Below are 19,174 nucleotides of genomic sequence, written 5' to 3'. Positions count from 1 at the left end.
GAAAGCTGAGAGTCAGGTGAGGCTGGCTAAGCAGGTTCCATGGTGTGATGGTTAGCACTCTCGACTTTGAATCCAGCAATCTGAGTTCGACGCTCGGTGGAACCTTAGATTTTGCTGACTTTCTTGGTGTCTTTGGATTAAGTTATAAAATGTCTCCATGTTAGACTCTAGGGTAAATTCTCATTTCTTTGTTTTTTTTGTACTATGTATATACAGGGCCAGGCCACCGCTTTCTAGGCTATGCATTTAGCTTTCCATGGGCTGGTAATTAAACAGTCAGGCCTAGATCCTGCTGTGCCTCCTTCTATTGAGGTCTGCTGGCACATGTAGAGGTTTTCCACTAGAGGTAGGACCATCCTTATTAGGTGCACCTTGGTGCGGTGGGATGGCTTCTAGCTTTTTTTTATCAAAATAGTGTTTATTTCATCCTCTATGATATTTATATGTATAATTACTAATTATTTATTAACTGCAGGGTGTTTGCTCACTGTTTTTATCTTAGGTTCTGACTGTTAATGGTCATAGTGTATCAGATCATTTCTTTGGTTTTACTTTAGTTTTTTGCACTTTCTACTTGTAAGGGTAGGACTCCCTTTTTCTGGGTTGTGAATTTAGTCTATATAGCTTTCCACGGCCAGATGATTAAACAGTCAGGCCTAGGTCCTGATCATCTTGCTCCAAATGAATAAAACTGATCAATCACTGAGAGATCACATTACTGCTGCCTGTTTAGATCTATGGAGGTCGGATGAACAGCTCGAGGCACAGACATCCACAGAACCAGGCTGCTTGACTTGACTAGCTTGAATAAACAGTCCGTAAGCTGACCATTAATTATGACATCTGGATTTGTGCTCTGCTTTTAATATACTTTTGTTCATAACTGTAGACGCCATTACTATTAGATGCCTCCTTTGTTTTTTTAGTCTTATGCCATAATGATGGGGAGGAGTGTATTCTTTCCTCCCTTACGATGTCATCAAATTAAGTGACCAATAGATTTTTTACGTGATCGGAGCTCCATGGATGATCTTGCTCCGGTCTCTTCATCCTCACCAATCTGGTCAACTCATGGGGTGACATTTTGCTATAGAACGGCCTAGAAACAGTTTCCTCTGTGTCGAGAATCCAAAGGACGACTGAACTTCAAAGGCACAAAGGAGAGAGTAAGAAAGTGACGGAAACGTTAGTAATTTCTCTCACCTATCAGGCACATGTAGCTTTCTATCACTTTAGTCAAGCTGCAATTTTTGATACCTTGAATGACTCCATCAACAAGTGAAACATTGTGGGAACTTATCAGGTAGGGAGGTCGAGTGTTCTATGGTGCTGGATTAGCAATTGTTGCCAACTAATTTTTCAATACGGTCTCTCGTGACTTACTTACTATCATTACCAAATATATTTCTAATTGCTAATGTCAAATGTGTTCTGTTACCAGTGAAAATGAAGATTTTGAATATTTTTAATGCAGATATTAAGTACATTTTTCACGCATTCAAATTTCTTCTGAAATCTGAAAAGTGGCTGAAAGATCCAATGTTCTCTTCTGACCTGAACAGAAATTGGCAATTGACAAACTCAAGAAATTATGAACAAAAATAAATGCAGGTCCCACCGAGATTTGAACTCGGATCGCTGGATTCAGAGTCCAGAGTGCTAACCATTACACCATGGAACCAGCTGCAACACCTAGGACATTACTTTTGTCAAGTGAGAAGACAGAGTAAGAAGGAAAAGCACACCATACCCTTCTTGGTTCCACTGAAATTAGTCTACAAGACAGAAATAAGACACCGGCGTTTTGATCCAAAACTGGAAATTTCAACAGAATCGCCGTCAATGTTAATTAGCAGGAAAAATGTTTGGGTTCCAACTAGACATAATTATATGATCTTGTATTATGGTGCTGTAAGTATACCCAGTGATAGTAGCAAATTAACCCCTGTCCAGATTTAACCCCAGTGTGTATAAACTGTCCTAGACCAAACTATACAAGGGGTAAAAACAGCCTATGCCAAACTATACCCCATCCCCGCTACAGTATAGCCCTGTATTTTATGAGATTTTAGATGCCATTGTTTGATAACTAAATCCTGACTTCCCTGCAGTGGGAAGATATTTGATTTGTTAATCACATGATGAAGTGTGAAATTACAATACAAGGTGCCTGCTAAGAACAACAGTCATTACATCAGAGATTACACCAGTGTCCAGTAAGATAAGGGCTTTTACCTGAAGCCAATTGCACTTTGATCTTATCACTTCACTGGTTTTCTCACCCTGTCTCTGGTTGGGTGACAAGTGTGGAAATCTCTTTCTATCATACACAGACGCACAGCTGCTTGTAATGTGTAACTACTAGTGTTGAGCATTCCGATACCGCAAGTATCGGGTATCGGCCGATACTTGCTGTACCGGAATTCCGATACCGACTTCCGATATTTTTTCAATATCGGAATTCGGCATCGGAATCGGAAGTTCAAAGTTGATTGACAGACTGACGTCATCATGATGCGCGGTGTGTGCGCATCATGATGCGCCGTCATTTCGGGCCTTCCGGGGGTCTCTGCCGGCCTGCCGGGGGGCTGTGCCGGCCTGCCGGGGGGCTGTGTGGACTGCCCGGGGTCTGTACCGGCCTGCCGGGGGGCTGTGCCGGCCTGCCGGTGGTCTGTGCACCCTGTGGGGGTCTGTACCGGCCTGCCGGGGGGCTGTGCCGGCCTGACGGTGGTGTGTGCACCCTGTGGGGGTCTGTACCGGCCTGCCGGGGGGCTGTGCCGGCCTGCCGGTGGTCTGTGCACCCTGTGGGGGTCTGTACCGGCCTGCCGGGGGGCTGTGCCGGCCTGCCGGGGGGCTGTGCTGATGTCCGGGGGTCTGTGCAAGCATCGTCTGATGGGACTACAAGTCCCATCGGGCGATGCCTGCTACCATGACAGTGATTGACACATTAGCCGATGATGGGACAGTAGTAGTCCCATCATCCGGCTAATGTGTTAAATGTTAAAAAAAAAAAAAAAAAAATACTACATACATACTACATGCATGCTACATACATACTACATGCTACATACATACTACATATATACTACATACATACTACATACATGCTACATACATACTACATGCATGCTACATACATACTACATGCTACATACATACTACATGCATGCTACATACATACTACATGCTACATACATACTACATGCTACATACATACTACATATATACTACATACATACTACATATATACTACATACATGCTACATACATACTGCATGCTACATACATACTACATACATACTACATACATACTACATGCATGCTACATACATACTACATGCATGCTACATACATACTACATACATACTACATGCATGCTACATGCATGCTACATGCATGCTACATACATACCACATACATACTACATATATACTACATGCATGCTACATACATACTACATGCTACATACATACCACATACATACTACATACATGCTACATACTACATACATACTACATGCATGCTACATACATACTACATGCATGCTACATACATACTACATGCCACATACATACTACATACATACTACATACATACTACATACATACTACATGCTACATACATACTACATATATACTACATGCATGCTACATACATACTACATGCTACATACATACCACATACATACTACATACATGCTACATACATACTACATATATACTACATACATACTACATATATACTACATGCATGCTACATACATACTACATGCTACATGCATGCTACATACATACTACATACATACTACATGCTACATACATACCACATATATACTACATACATACAATACATTCATACAATACATACATAGACATACAGTACATATAACATAGAGTAACATACTTACCAATACTTGTCACATTGTTCCCCGAAGCCATTGTCTTTTCCGGAATAAATATTAACATAACAAACCACAAAAATACTCACCCACGATCCGAAGCAGTCCACGAGTGTGTCCCACGACGATCTTGGGTAGAGAACTGCAGCATCAGCTGTTGCTGCCGTTCTCTACGGGCTGCAGGAATCCAATGACGGAAGGTAGGTATCCTTCCGCACTGTATTCCTCCGCCACTTAAAAAAAAAAAAAGTCCCTAGTCTCACTTTATGCCATTGCTGCGTGGGAAATTCCCACACAGCAATGGCATAAAGTGAGACTAGGGACTTTTTTTTTTTTTAAGTGGCGGAGGAATACAGTGCGGAAGGATACCTACCTTCCGTCATTGGATTCCTGCAGCCCGTAGAGAACGGCAGCAACAGCTGATGCTGCAGTTCTCTACCCAAGATCGTCGTGGGACAAACTCGTGGACTGCTTCGGATCGTGGGTGAGTATTTTTGTGGTTTGTTATGTTAATATTTATTCCGGAAAAGACAATGGCTTCGGGGAACAATGTGACAAGTATTGGTAAGTATGTTACTCTATGTTATATGTACTGTATGTCTATGTATGTATTGTATGAATGTATTGTATGTATGTAGTATATATGTGGTATGTATGTAGCATGTAGTATGTATGTAGTATGCATGTAGCATGCATGTAGCATGCATGTAGTATGTATGTAGTATGTATGTAGTATATATGTAGTATGTATGTAGCATGTAGTATGTATGTAGCATGCATGTAGTATATATGTAGTATGTATGTAGCATGTAGTATGTATGTAGCATGCATGTAGTATATATGTAGTATGTAGCATGTAGTATGTATGTAGCATGCATGTAGTATATATGTGTTATGTATGGAGCATGTAGCATGCATGTAGCATGCATGTAGTATGTATGTAGTATATATGTGGTATGTATGTAGCATGCAGTATGTATGTAGCATGCATGTAGTATATATGTAGTATGTATGTTGCATGTAGTATTTATGTAGTATGAATGTAGCATGTATGTAGTATGTAGTATGAATGTAGCATGTATGTAGTATGCATGTTGTATGTATGTAGCATGTAATTTTTATTTTTTTTTTATTTTTTTTTACATTTAACACATTAGCCGGATGATGGGACTACTACTGTCCCATCATTGGCTAATGTGTCAATCACTGTCATGGTAGCAGGCATCGCCCGATGGGACTTGTAGTCCCATCGGACGATGCCTGCACAGACCCCCGGAGCCTGCACAGACCACCGGCAGGCCGGCACAGCCCCCCGGCAGGCCGGCACAGCCCCCCGGAGCCTGCACAGCCCCCCGGCAGGCCGGCACAGCCCCCCGGCAGGCCGGCACAGCCCCCCGGAGCCTGCACAGACCACCGGCAGGCCGGCACAGACCACCGGAGCCTGCACAGACCCCCTGGCAGGCCGGCACAGCCCCCCGAAAGGCCCGTACAGACCCCAGAGAGGCTGTACAAGGGCAGGAAAGGGTTTTTCTTATTCCGATACCGGAAGTCCCATAGACTTGAATGGGACTTCCGGTATCGGAATCGGCGATACCGATACTTTTTTTAAAGATCGGCCGATACCATCCGATACGATACTTTGAAGTATCGGACGGTATCGCTCAACTCTAGTAACTACTGAGAAGTGTGGTAGATTCTTTACCTCATTAGATCTTTGTAGAAGTCTAATATTTTTACTGAGTGAAGTTTTTCGCCATTCGCCTCCAAGACTTCTTCAGTGTATTCCCCATCCTCTGGAATTCTGTGCCCCAACAAGTCCGATTATCCACCACATGTGGATCCTTCACATGGAAACTGAAAACTCATCTCTTCAAGGAGGTCAACCTGCAATGACCACGTTGCCACCTCAACACCATCGGAGCTACTGCAGCCCCCAACCTACTGTCTCCTTTCCCATCAAACTGTAGGATATATTCCCGCAAGGGCAGGGTCCTCGTTCCTCTGTACCAGTCTACCATTGTTAGTTTGTCTACTGTAAGTGATATTTTTATTTTGGATGGAGCCCCTCATGTACAGCACCATGGAATCAATGGTGATCTGTAAATAAATAATAGTAATTGCCTACATTGTTTCTTTTATTTATGTAGCTAAAATAAATCATTAAAAGGAAAATATGATTGCTTTTTAGTCAAATGTGGAGGATATTTTGTAGACTTTGAGACAGATTGACCAGTATTAGAATTTTGCAACATTCAGGCTCACAGATGATTATATTGCACACTGAAGTAATAATGTCACGATTCTGTTGTTGGGTGTTCCCGGACCAGAGGCTTCTCCCCTTTCCCTAATGCTAGGGGAGCCCTAGCTCACCCTGTTCCCTGGATTACTGCTGATGGGAAAGATGCCAAGTATAGCGTGGCACAACCACAAGGTGCACAAGTAGGTTACCCAGACCAAAGTGAATAATAAAGTAACTTACCTTGACAAGCCAGAGCGGGTATGTCACTCTCCGCAAGGAGAAACCTTACCACTTAGACCTCAGTCCAGAGCCTCTCACCTAGCCAAATCAGATCTCATACTTTGCACTGACGAGAGCCAATAGCTCGAAACACCGTGTCTGCAAATTGAGATTCTGATTTGGCTTTTATCCTAAGTCATATTAAAAGACTCGTTAAAGGGTTGATTGTGACTTGAAGGATCGCTACTACTAATAGGTGGCGCTGCAGAGTAAAAGTCCTCTTTCTTTCTGAAGAGGCAATTTCCATAATAAAGTAACTTGGCACTCAACAGAATGATCCTATATAAATGAGGTTTTCATTAATGTCCAGTCCTAGAAAAGACGTTTCAGCCTGCAATCGGCCTTCGTCAGTCTGCCGACTGCTGTCACGGTATAATAATTAAATACAAGTCCACGAAAAAAGTTTTTTATGTGGATTCCTGCTTTAAGGTATAGTGCAGGTGTGTGCTGTGCTTCCAGCTAGCCTTGTGGCGTACTGTGCTGGTAAATCGACTAGGAACAATATTGATTGTGCTTAATGGAGAGAATGTTCCATGGGGTAAAGATAGGTTTCATTAAATCGCTAAAGCAATTTGCCTGTTTGTGCTGCCTGTATAGAACCCAGTAGTCCAAGGCCCATATGGGGCATGTAGGTATTTGGTATGCAGGGCTAAACACGGTATCCGCCGCTCGTTTGGTAGCCATTCATCCACTCAATGCCGACTTTTATTTCCCATTGACTTGCATTGGGGTCGGGTTTCGGACAAAATTGGCTCGGTCATTAAGGGGTTAATACGATCAGGGCGTGCCACTGATTATACAAATAGTACTTCAATAAATAAAATATGAAGTGCAGAACTATAAAAGGGCGAAGAATTCCCAAGTTACCCCATGGGATAATTAAACTGGTGAGTTTGATATTTACGTGTTACGTGACCTATAATTCTGTAAATATTCAAAAACAACTCTGTCGATAGGAAAAAAAGAGAAAAAGAACAACCACAGTATCTGAGCAATACTAAGGAAATCCTGAAATCATGATCTGTTGGTGGGCCTTGAGAACTGGAGTTGGGGAACCCTGGTGTAGTGCACCAAATAACTGTGATCCCAAATGTAACATAAAACGTTCCCAATAAAAGCTTCAACTCAATCCACAAAAATAAGCAAGTCCCCACTCAGGTCTGCCATCTCTGACTGGTAATATAGGAGGCTTCCATGTTATTGGTAGCACAAAGGCTCTGGAAAAGCGCTATGCCCAAATCCAACCCACCAAAGAAATACAAATGCCCCCCTCCTTTCTGAGCCCCACGGCATACATTTAGAATCCACACATTTGGCAGAGGTATAATTTTAAAATGGGGTCACTTGAGGGGAGATTCTGCTCTTCAAATAGGCAAATAGCGCTCCGTCCCTCCCGAGTCTCTCCGTATGGCTAAGCAGTACTGCACAGCCACATATGGGGTATCTCTACACTCGGTAGAAATTGTGTGATTCATTTTGGTGCCATTTTTGCTTATTTCATGGCAAGAAAATATAAAATCTGGGGTTAAACCAAAATTTTTGTAGCCAAAATGTAAATATTTTTTTTCCACAGCACAATGGTATAACATTCTGTGACACATCTGTGGTGTCAATATGATCACTGCACCCTTAGATGACTTTATTGGGTGGTGTAGTTTATAAAATGAAGTAAAAAGGGGAGTTTCTGCTGTTCTGGCAACTCTGGGGCTCTGACAAGGTGACATGGCACCCTCAAACCATTAAAGCAAAGCTGAACTAACTACAATATGGCACCTCTTCCCTTCTGAGCTTTTCACTTGCCTCAAAAGTAGTTTTTGACCACATATGGGGTATTGGCATACTCAAGAGAAATTGCTCAAAAACCTATATAGCCTATTTTCTCCTGTTACCCTTATGAAAATAAAAAAATTGGAACTAAAATAAATTTTTCTGAGGAAAAGTTCTATTATTTTATTTTCATGTCCCTATATTATAAATTTCTGTGAGGGTTACAAGGTGCTCACTACACATCTTTATTCTTTCCTTGAGGGTTCCAAAATTCGGTCACTTGTGGCAGGTTTCAATGGTTTAGGCACATCAAGGGCTCTCTAAATGCGAAATAGCATCCACGTTCCAGCCAATTTTGCATTCAAAAAGTCAAGCAATGCTCCTTCCCTTCTGAGCCCTGTTGTGCGCACAAACAGTAGTTTACCCTCACACATGGGGTATCATTGTACTCAGGAGAAATTGCACTACACATTTTGCATTTCAACTTTTCCTGTTACCCTTGTAAAGAATAAAAAAAATTGTAATAGGTAACATTTTTGTGAATAACATGAAAATGTTAATTTTTTTCCGTCCACATTGCATTAATTCCTGTGAAGCACCTGAATGGTTAATAAACTTTTTGATTGTGACTTTGAGCACCTCTAGGGGTGCAGTTTTTAGAACGGTGTCACTTTTGGGTATTTTCTGTCATATAGGCCCCTCAAAGTCACTTCAAATGTGAGGTGGTCCGTAAAAAATGGTTTTGTAAATTTAGTTGTAAAAATGATAAATCACTGGTCAACTTTAACCCTTTTTTCCCCAAAAAAATTGGGTTTCGAAAATTGTGCTGATGTAAAGTAGACATGTGGAAAATGTTATTTATTAAGTATTTTCTGTGATATGACTCTGAGATTTAAGGACACAAGAATTAAAAGTTTAAAAATTGTGAAATTTTCAGAATTTTTGCCAAATTTCTGATGTTTTATCAAGTAAACACAAGTCACATAGAGTAAATTTTACCACTATCAAGAAGTACAATATGTCATGAGAAAAAAAGTCTCAGAATCACCGGGATCCGTTGAAGCATTCCAGAGTTATATCTTCATAAAGAGACAGTGGTCAAATTTAAAAAATGAGGCTTGGTAATTAACCTATAAAGTGGTTTGGTCCTTAAGGTGTTAAAGGGAAGGTGCTGTAAAAAAAAAGTTCAAGAATTGAAAAAATGGGCTTGTTAAGTTAAGAAATAGACCTCGGAGAAGATCTCATTTACATGTATAAATATGTGTGGTCAATACAGAGGACCGCACAGGACTTATTCCTTCCAATGACAATACTACGGACCAGGGGGCACTCATTACGGATGGAAAAAAGGATATTCCGACTGCTAAACAGGAAAATGTTCTTCACAGTTAGAGCAGTCAGACTTGATGAACACACAAATCCCCGATAACCATGTTGCTCATGTATAATAATGTTTCTCTTTTTGTCTAATTGGATATAAATTGTTTTCTGCCTCTTACATCATTAGCAACATTCTGATTGAAAGAGAAGCAGCCATCCACATAAGGTAGTGTGGCCGAGCGGTCTAAGGCGCTGGATTTAGGCTCCAGTCTCTCTGGAGGTGTGGGTTTGAATCCCACCACTGCCAACTTTTATTTCTTACCAACAGGAAGGAAATGGATTTGGAAGAAAAGGCGACCAGGGATTTAGGAGGAAACGTTCATGCTATACTTGAATTTAGGATTACAAGAGGAGGAAGACCAGCGAGGACTCACACGTCAAACCCTTTCATCATCTTGAGTTTTTGTTTTTTGCTCCACTTCTACCCAGAGCCATAACTTTTTTATTTTCAGTCAATATGGCCATGTGAGGGCTTGTTTTTTGCAGGACAAGTTGTACTTTTGCACGACACCATTGGTTTCACCTTATTGTGTACTGGAAAACAGGGAAAAAAATTAAATTGCTGTGAAATTGCAAAAAAAGTGCAATTCCACAACTGTTTTGGGGTTTGTTTTTTTTACTATGTTCGCTAAATGCTAAAACTGACTGGTCATTATGATTCTTCAGGTCATTGCAAGTTCACAGACACCAAACATATATAAATTGTGTTTTATGTAAGTGGTGAAAAAAAACAAAAAGTTTGCCATTTTCCGATACGTGTAGCTTCTCCATTTGTCGTGATCTTGGTCTGGGATTTTGATTTTTTTCTCATTGTGCCGTTTAACTATAGGATTAATTCTTTTAACCCCTTTACCCCCAAGGGTGGTTTGCATGTTAATGACCAAGCCGATTTTTACAATTCTGACCACTGTCCCTTTTTGCGGTAATAACTCTGGAATGTTTCCATTGATCCTGGTGATTCTGACACTGTTTTCTCCTGACATATTGTACTTCATAAAAGTCATTAAATTTTTTTATATGACTTGCGTTTATTTGTGAAAAAAATGGAAATTTGGCTAAAATTTTCAAAATTTTGCAATTTTCCAAATTTGCATGTTCATGCCCTTTAATCACACAGATATTTCAGACAAAAATCTTAATGAGTAACATTTACCACATGTTTACTTTACATCAGAGCAATTTTGGAGCCAGAATTTTTTTTGTTAGGAAGTTATAATGGTTAAAATTTAAACAGTGATTTCTCATTTTTACAACACCATTTTTTTTAGGGACCACATCACATTTGAAGTAACTTTGATGGGTCTATGTGATAGAAAATACCCAAATCTGACACCATTCTAAAAACTGCACCCCTCAAGGTGCTCAAAACCACATTCAAGATGTTTATTAACCCTTCAGGTGCGTTACAGGAATTTTTGGAATGTTTAAATAAAATGACCATTTAACTTTTTTCACGAAAAAATGTACTTCAGATACAATTTTTTTATTTTCCCAAGAGTAACAGGAAAAATTGGACCCCAAAGTTGTAGTGCAAATTGTCTTGAGTATGCTGATACCTCATATGTGGGGATAAACCACTGTTTGAGCGCAAGGCAGAGCTCGGAAGGAGCACTGTTTGACTTTTTCAACGCAAAATTGGATGGAATTAAGATCTGACGCCATGTCGAGTTTGGAGAGCCCCTGATGTACCTAAGCAGTGACCCCATTTTGGAAACTAGACCCCCCAAGGAACTTATCTAGATATGTGGTGAGCACTTTGAACCCCCAAGTGCTTCACAGAAGATTATAACACAGAACTGTAAAAACAAAAAAATCATATTTTTTCCACAAAAATTATCTTTTTGACCCCAATTTTTTATTTTCCCAAAAGTAACAGAAGAAATTGGACCCCAAAAGTTATTATGCTTTTTGTCCTGAATATGCTGATACCTGATATGTGGGGGTAAACCACTGTTTGAGCACATGGCAGAGCTCAGAAGGCAAGGAACACCAGATTTTACTGTTAGGCCGGGGTCACACTGGCGAGGAATACGGGAGAGTGAGAGGCGCAAAAAGCACGCATTAGACACGGACCAATGATTTTCTATGGGGTCACTCGCACCAGGCGTATATCTCTCCTCAGTATCCTACGCTCCGTGCCACTCGCAGCATGCTGCGATTGTCAGCATACTACGCCCGTAGTACGCCAATGCAAGTCTATGGGTGCGCAAAAAATACGGATTACACACGGAGCACACATGTGACTTGCGAGAAATACGCACCAGGTGTCTTTTAGCAAAGCCGGCAATTCAGTGCGCTATACAGTAAACTCACACTGACAGTTTTAATAAAGAAATGAAAGAATAGATATAGACACATAGAATACATATACTGTATATATATATATATATATTTATATGCATTCTATGTGTCTATATCTATTCTTTCATTTCTTTATTAAAACTGTCATAGGGCTCCATTATATGTCCATTTTGCAAGCCTGCGAGAAAATCTCACCATACGGATGCCATACGGATTACATACGGATGCTGACACGCTCAAAATACGCGACCACACCTTGATTACGGATGACATACGGAGCACTGTTTAGGGGTCTGTCATCCGTATTACGCATGTAAAATACGGAGCGTATTTTGCGCAGGTTAGTGTGACTCCAGCCTTATGGTTGCAGGTGCCATGACCCTTTGGGAGAGCCCATTAGGTGCCAAAAACAGCAGAATCCCCCATAAGTGACCCCATTTTATTTACTACACCTCTCAATGAATTTATCCAGGGGTGCAGTGATCATATTGACACCATGGGTGTGTCACAGAATTTTATACCATTGGGCAGTGATGACAAAATAATTACATTTTTACCACCAAAATTTTGTTTTTGTCAAAGATTTTACATTTTCACACAAGAAGTGGATAAAAATGGCAGCAAAATTTGTCCCTCAATTTCTACTGAACATCACAATGCCCCATATGTGGCTGTACAGTGCTACTTAGCCATGCAGAGTGACTTGGGAGGAACAGAGCACTATTTGCCTATTCAAGTGAATGGGTCTGTGCACATGTCAGTGTGTTTCCATGGACCGTGTGTACATGGACAAAACATGCTGACATGTTCATTTTTTTAATGTCAGCACGTGCCACAAAACATCCAGCACACGTGCAAACACATAGTACACATGGATGTCATCGATATGACACGCATCTGCGCTGGGGAAGAAGTGTTACGGTAAGCGCTGTTCCCCAGCACAGGGTACTGAACACGGCTCTTATCATTCTCCCCTGCTCTGCCAATGATCAGCGCAAGCAGGGGAGAATGATTAGAGTTACATTTAAATAACAAAAGAGAGAGCAGGCGGCAGCTGATGGGACTATTATTCCCATCAGCCTAACCCTGCTGCTGCTAATAACAGTGACAGCAGGAGCGGCAGATGGGAGTATTCATCTGCTACTCCTGCGCTGTAAATAAATACGGTAATTTAAGGGTATAAAAATTCAAAGTTTGAAAATGGCAAAATGTTCAAAATTTTTGCCAAATTTCCATTTTTTTTTCACAAATAAATACAAGTCATAGAAATTTTACCACTATCATGAAGTACAATATGTCATGAGAAAACAATGTCAGATTCACCGGGATCCATGGAAGTGTTCTAGAATTCTTACCTCATAAAGTGACAGTGGTCAGAATTGTAAAAATTGTCCGGGTCATTAATGTGCAAACCACCTTCAGGGTTAACCCCTTCACGACCCATGACGCCTACGTAGGCGTCATGAAAAGTCGTGCCCAAACGACCTATGACGCCTACGTAGGCGTCATGCTATAAATAGCCCCCCTGCGGGTCGGGTGACCGGGGTCACTGAAAGGTCACCCGACCCGCACACAAAGGACACTCTAGAGTTAATCCCTGGGGGCGTGGCTTAGCCCCCACGTGCCTACGATCGCTCTGATTGGCTGTTAAAAGTGAAACAGCCAATCAGAGCGATTTGTAATATTTCACCAATGAAATTTGGTGAAATATTACAATCCAGCCATGGCCGATGCTGCAATAGCATCGGACATGGCTGGACACTGACCCCCGACCCCCCCCACACACCGACTGGCGGGGCCGATCGGCCCCCGCCACCGATGGACGGCGGCGATCGTTCGCCGCCGTCATCATCTGCTCCCCCTCCCCTTCCTATCACTTCCTCCCACCTTCCGATCCCCCCTGGGACCTCCGATGGTGCTCCCAGTGTCCCGCCGTGGCTCCCGGCGTCCGGATCATGGGCGCCGCCATCTTGCAAAATGGCGGGCGCATGCGCAGTGCGCCTGCCATTGTCCAAGATGGCGGCGCCCATGAATTTGCCGGTTGCCCGTTCATTTTTCATTTTGATCACTGTGATACACTCTCACAGTGATCAAAAGGAAAAAAAAGTAAATACACCCCCCTTTTATCACCCCCATAGCCAGGTGCAAATAATAAAATAAAAAAAATATTTTTTTTTCCATTTAGGGTTCGAACTAGGGTTAGGGTTGGAATTAGGGTTAGGGTTGGAATAAGGGTTACAGATAGGGTTAGGGTTAGAAATAGGGTTAGGGCTAGAATTAGGGTTAAAATTAGGGTTAAAATTAGGGTTGGAATTAGGGTTAGGGTTAGGGTTGGAATTAGGGTTAGGGTTAGGGCTAGAATTAGGGTTAGGGCTGGAATTAGGGTTAGGGATGGGTTGGGATTAGGGTTAGGCTTGTAGTTAGGGTTAGAGTTGGGATTAGGGTTAGGGGTGTGTTGGCGTTAGGGCTGTGGTTAGGGTTATTATTAGGGTGGGATTAGGGTTAGGCGTGTGTTGGGGTTAGGGTTGGAGTTAGAATTGAGGGGTTTCCACTGTTTAGGCACATCACGGGGTCTCCGAGCGCGACATGGCGCCACGATTTATTCCAGCCAATTTTGCGTTCAAAATGTCAAACAGCACTCTCTCCATTCCGAGCCCCGACGTGTGCCCAAACAGTGGTTTACCCCCACATATGGGGTATCAGCGTACTCAGGAAAAATTGCACAACAACTTTGGGAGTCTAATTTCTCTTGTTACCCTTGGGAAAATAAAAAATTGGGGGCTAAAAAAATGATTTTCGTGAAAAAAAATGATTTTTTTTTTTTCACGGCTCCGAGTTATAAACTTCGGTGAAGCACTTGGGGGTTCAAAGTGCTCATCAAACATCTAGATAAGTTGCTTGGGGGGTCTAGTTTCCAAAATAGGGTCACTTGTGGGGGGTTTCCACTGTTTAGGCACATCAGGGGCTCTGCAAACGTAACATGACGCCCGCAGATCATTCCATCAAGTCGGTATTTCAAAACGTCACTACTTCCCTTCCGAGCCCCGATGTGTGCCCAAACAGTGGTCCCCCCCACATATGGGGTACCAGCGTACTCAGGACAAACTGTACAACAACTTTTGGGGTCGAATTTATCCTGTTAACCTTGTGAAAATAAAAAATTGCGGGCTAAAAAATCATTTTTTGAGGAAAAAAAAGATTTTTTTATTTTCACGGTTCTGCGTTATAAACTTCTGTGAAGCACTTGGGGGTTCAAAATGCTCACCACATATCTAGATAAGTTCCTTGGGTGGTCTAGTTTCCAAAATGGGGTCATTTGTGGGGGGTTTCCACTGTTTAGGCACATCAGGGGCTCTGCAAACGTAACATGACGCCCGCAGACCATTCCATCAAGTCGGTATTTCAAAACGTCACTACTTCCCTTCCGAGCCCCGATGTGTGCCCAAACAGTGGTCCCCCCCCACATATGGGGTACCAGCGTACTCAGGACAAACTGGACAACAACTTTTGGGGTCCAATTTCTCCTGTTACTATTGTGAAAATAAAAAATAGCGGGCTAAAAAAATCATTTTTTGAGGAAAAAAAATATTTTTATTTTCACAGCTCTGCGTTATACACTTCTGTAAAGCACCTGGGGGTTCAAAGTGCTCACTATGCATCTAGATAACTTCCTTAGGGGGTCTAGTTTCCAAAATGGGGTGATATGTGGGGGAGCTCCAAAGTGTAGGCAGACAGGGCCTCTCCAAACACGACATGGTGTCCGCCAACGATTGGAGCTAATTTTCCATTCAAAAAGTCAAATGGCGCTCCTTCCCTTCTGAGCCCTGCCGTGCGCCCAAACAGTGGTTCCCTCCCACATATGGGGTGCCACCGTACTCAGGACAAACTGAACAGCAACTTTAGGGGTCCAATTTATCCTGTTACTCTTGTGAAAATAAAAAATAGCGGGCTAAAAAATCATTTTTGAGAAAAAAAAATGATTTTTTATTTTCATGGCTCTGCGTTTATAAACTTCTGTGAAGCACTTGGGGGTTCAAAGTGCTCACTACACATCTAGATAAGCTCCTTGGGGGGTCTAGTTTCCAAAATGGGGTCACTTGTGGGGGGTTTCTACTGTTTAGGCACATCAGGGGCTCTGCAAACGCAACATGATGCCCGCAGAACATCCCATCAGTCTGCATTCCAAAATTGCGCTCCTTCCCTTCTGAGCTCTCCCATGCGCCCAAACAGTGGTTTCCCCTGACATATGGGGTATCGGTGTACTCAGGACAAATTACACAACAACTTTTGTGGTCCAATTTCTCCTGTTAGCCTTGTGAAAATAAAAAATAGCGGGCTAAAAAATCATTTTTGAGGAAAAAAAATTATTTTTTTATTTTCACTTTTCTGCGTCATAAACTTCTGTGAAGCACTTGTGGGTTCAAAGTCCTCACCACACATCTAGAAAAGTTCCTTGGGTGGTCTAGTTTCCAAAATGGGGTCACTTGTGGGGGAGCTCTAATGTTTAGGCACACAGGGGCTCTCCAAACACGACATGGTGTCCACTAACGATTGGAGCTAATTTTCCATTCAAAAAGTCAAATGGTGCTCCTTCCCTTCGGGACCCTGCCGTGTGCCCAAACAGTGGTTTATGACCACATATGAGGTATCTGTGCACTCAGGAGAAATTGCCCAACAAACTTTAGGATCCATTTTATCCCACTGCCCATGTGAAAATGAAAAAACTGAGGCTAAAAGAAAATTTTTGTGAAAAAAAAGTCCTTTTTCTTTTTTTATGGATCAATTTGTGAAGCACCTGGCGGTTCAAAGTGCTCACTATGCATCTAAATAAGTTCCTTGGAGAGTCTAGTTTCCAAAATGGGGTAACTTGTGGGGAAGCTCCAATGTTTAGGCGCACAGGGACTCTCCAAACGCGACATGGCAACCGCTAAATATTCCAGCATATTTTCCATTCAAAAAGTCAAATGACGCTCCTTCCCTTCTGAGCCCTGCCGTGCGCCCAAACAGTGGTTTATGACCACATATGAGGTATCGGTGTACTCAGGAGAAATTGCCCAACAAATTTTAGGATCCATTTTATCCTGTTGCCTGTGTGAAAATGAAAAAATTGATGCTAAAAGAAATTTTTTATTGGAAAAATTAAAATGTTCATTTTTTCCTTCCACATTGCTTTAGTAGCTGTGAAGCACCAGAAGGGTTAATAATCTTCTTGAATATAGTTTTGAGTAGCTTGAGGGGTGCAGTTTTTAGAATGGTGTCACTTTGGGGTATTTTCTGCCATATAGACCCCTCAAAGTGACTTCAAATGTGAGGTGGTCCCTAAAAAAAATGGTTTTGTAAATTTTGTGGTAAAAATGAGAAATCGCTGGTCAACTTTTAACCCTTATAACTTCCCAACAAAAAAAAATTTTGTTTCCAAAATTGTGCTGATGTAAAGTAGACATGTGGGAAATGTTATTTATTAACTATTTTGTGTCACATAACTCTCTGGTTTAACTGAATAAAAATTAAAAATGTGAAAATTGCGAAATTTTCAAAATTTTCGCCAAATTTCCGTTTTTTTCACAAATAAATGAAAACATTATTGACCTAAGTTTACCACTAACATGAAGCCAAATATGTCACGAAAAAACAATCTCAGAATCGCTAGGATCCGTTGAAGCATTCCTGAGTTATTACCTCATAAAGGGACACTGGTCAATATTGCCAAAAATGGCCAGGTCATTAAGGTCAAAATAGGCTGGGTCATGAAGGGGTTAAAGGGGTTAAACTTCTTTATTTTTGTATTTATAATTTAAGCTTTTATGCTTTTTTAGTCCATTCTAGAACTTTTCTTTGTTCGATGGATTGTACTATACACTGCAATAATTCATCAAAATTAACAATCTCCTATGAATGCCCAGCTAAGCTTCAAACATATACAAAGATAGCAACCATGGGGGTCTTCAGTAGGTCCTCAGCTGTCAAGGCGATCCATCCGATTAGACCCCCTCCCCAGATTGCAACATTTAAATGTCACTGTCAGAGATTGACCACAGCATTTATGTAGTAAAACTGCAGCAAACGGAGCCAGCTCTAATCGCTGCTGTCAGAGGCAGGTTCTGGCTGTAGAACACAGCTGGCACCCACCTTGTATGGTGTGGTCCCAGCTACTGAGCTCCTTCCATACACACACACCTGCTATACGTTTATAGCAGATGTCCAGAAGGAGTTAAAATATTTTGTTATCCCGCATGATGTATGCTATAAACAAAAGCCCAAAACATTTTTTAGAATTGCTGTGTATTATTATTTACCCCCCCAACTTGTCACATTTAGTATTTGTAGTTCATTGCAATTTCCTTTTACAAATCTCATATACCTGTTTTAATTAAGTTCCCTTGATTAATTATCTTTGTTTATCAAAAATTCTACAAATTTGCGCTGTGAACAGGATTTGAACCTGTGCGGGGAAACCCCATTGGATTTCGAGTCCAACGCCTTAACCACTCGGCCATCACAGCTTTATATCGTTTGCACTTCACAATGTTCTCATCCATGACCGGTCACTGTGTGACTTTGGAGACACCTAGTCGACCAGTAGAACTGCCTTTTTTTTTTAGACATAGATATGTTTTTATTTTTTTTATTTTTTGTTTTTCTTTAATTGACTGTGAATATTTTGCTGTTGGCTATTACCAATGCCAAATGGTGACAGCATTTTTAAAAAAAAAAAAAACTTTTAAATTCCGAAAACTGCTAAATTGTTTACATTTGTACTTGTTTTGGCTGAAACAAATAGAGAAAATTCAGATTTGAGCAAATCCGAAGTTTGTAAATTTCAAGCCGAAATCGATTTTCTTCAAATCAATTCAATAATTTAATTAGATTCCTTAATAGTGCCAGTGTGCTGTCTCAAAAAAATGTGGTATCTCTAGTACTGTGCATTCTATTACTTCCTATAGGGGTCGAATAATTAAGTTTGAAGTAGTTCAAGCTCCTTAAGCACCCACCAATTAATACTTTTGCCACCTTTTCTGAGTGGTATGTACTTCCGTGCGCCGTGCCAGAAATGCTACTTCAATCAGAGGCTAGTGTAACATTTCTGGCTTATAAAATTTGATAAATTTGATGGGTGGGTATGGTCATGCCCTTGATTGGCTCCTCCCATTTAGTTGTAGCTTTTTCAAACTGGTGGGAAACAGCCAAGACATTTTGTGTGACTTTCTGTAGGGTAAAAAAATTGCAAATTTTCTGAGATTTCATGCCAGTTTTCTGGCTTAAAAGCATTGATGAGTTGGCAGCACAGTTGCCAACAGTCCCGGTTTTCA

At 41.3% G+C, this 19,174-nt stretch overlaps 3 non-coding genes across 3 annotated transcripts; 1 reads left to right on the top strand and 2 right to left on the bottom strand.

The window, feature by feature from the left end:
* Positions 1-1,609: 1,609 nt before the first annotated feature.
* Positions 1,610-1,681, bottom strand: TRNAQ-CUG (transfer RNA glutamine (anticodon CUG)). The gene has a single exon. It is a non-coding gene; the product is annotated as a tRNA-Gln (tRNA).
* An 8,047-nt stretch (positions 1,682-9,728) lies between these two features.
* Positions 9,729-9,810, top strand: TRNAL-UAG (transfer RNA leucine (anticodon UAG)). Its single transcript has one exon. It is a non-coding gene; the product is annotated as a tRNA-Leu (tRNA).
* Positions 9,811-18,285: 8,475 nt separating this feature from the next.
* TRNAS-CGA (transfer RNA serine (anticodon CGA)) lies at positions 18,286-18,367 on the bottom strand. Its single transcript has one exon. It is a non-coding gene; the product is annotated as a tRNA-Ser (tRNA).
* Positions 18,368-19,174: the final 807 nt, after the last annotated feature.

The sequence above is a fragment of the Dendrobates tinctorius genome, unplaced genomic scaffold, assembly GCF_039654945.1.
Source record: "Dendrobates tinctorius isolate UK_male_01 unplaced genomic scaffold, ASM3965494v1 ptg000151l, whole genome shotgun sequence".
NCBI lineage: Eukaryota > Metazoa > Chordata > Amphibia > Anura > Dendrobatidae > Dendrobates > Dendrobates tinctorius.
The sequence above is the reverse complement of the archived record's forward strand: the minus strand, read 5'-3'. Positions and strand labels throughout refer to the sequence as shown.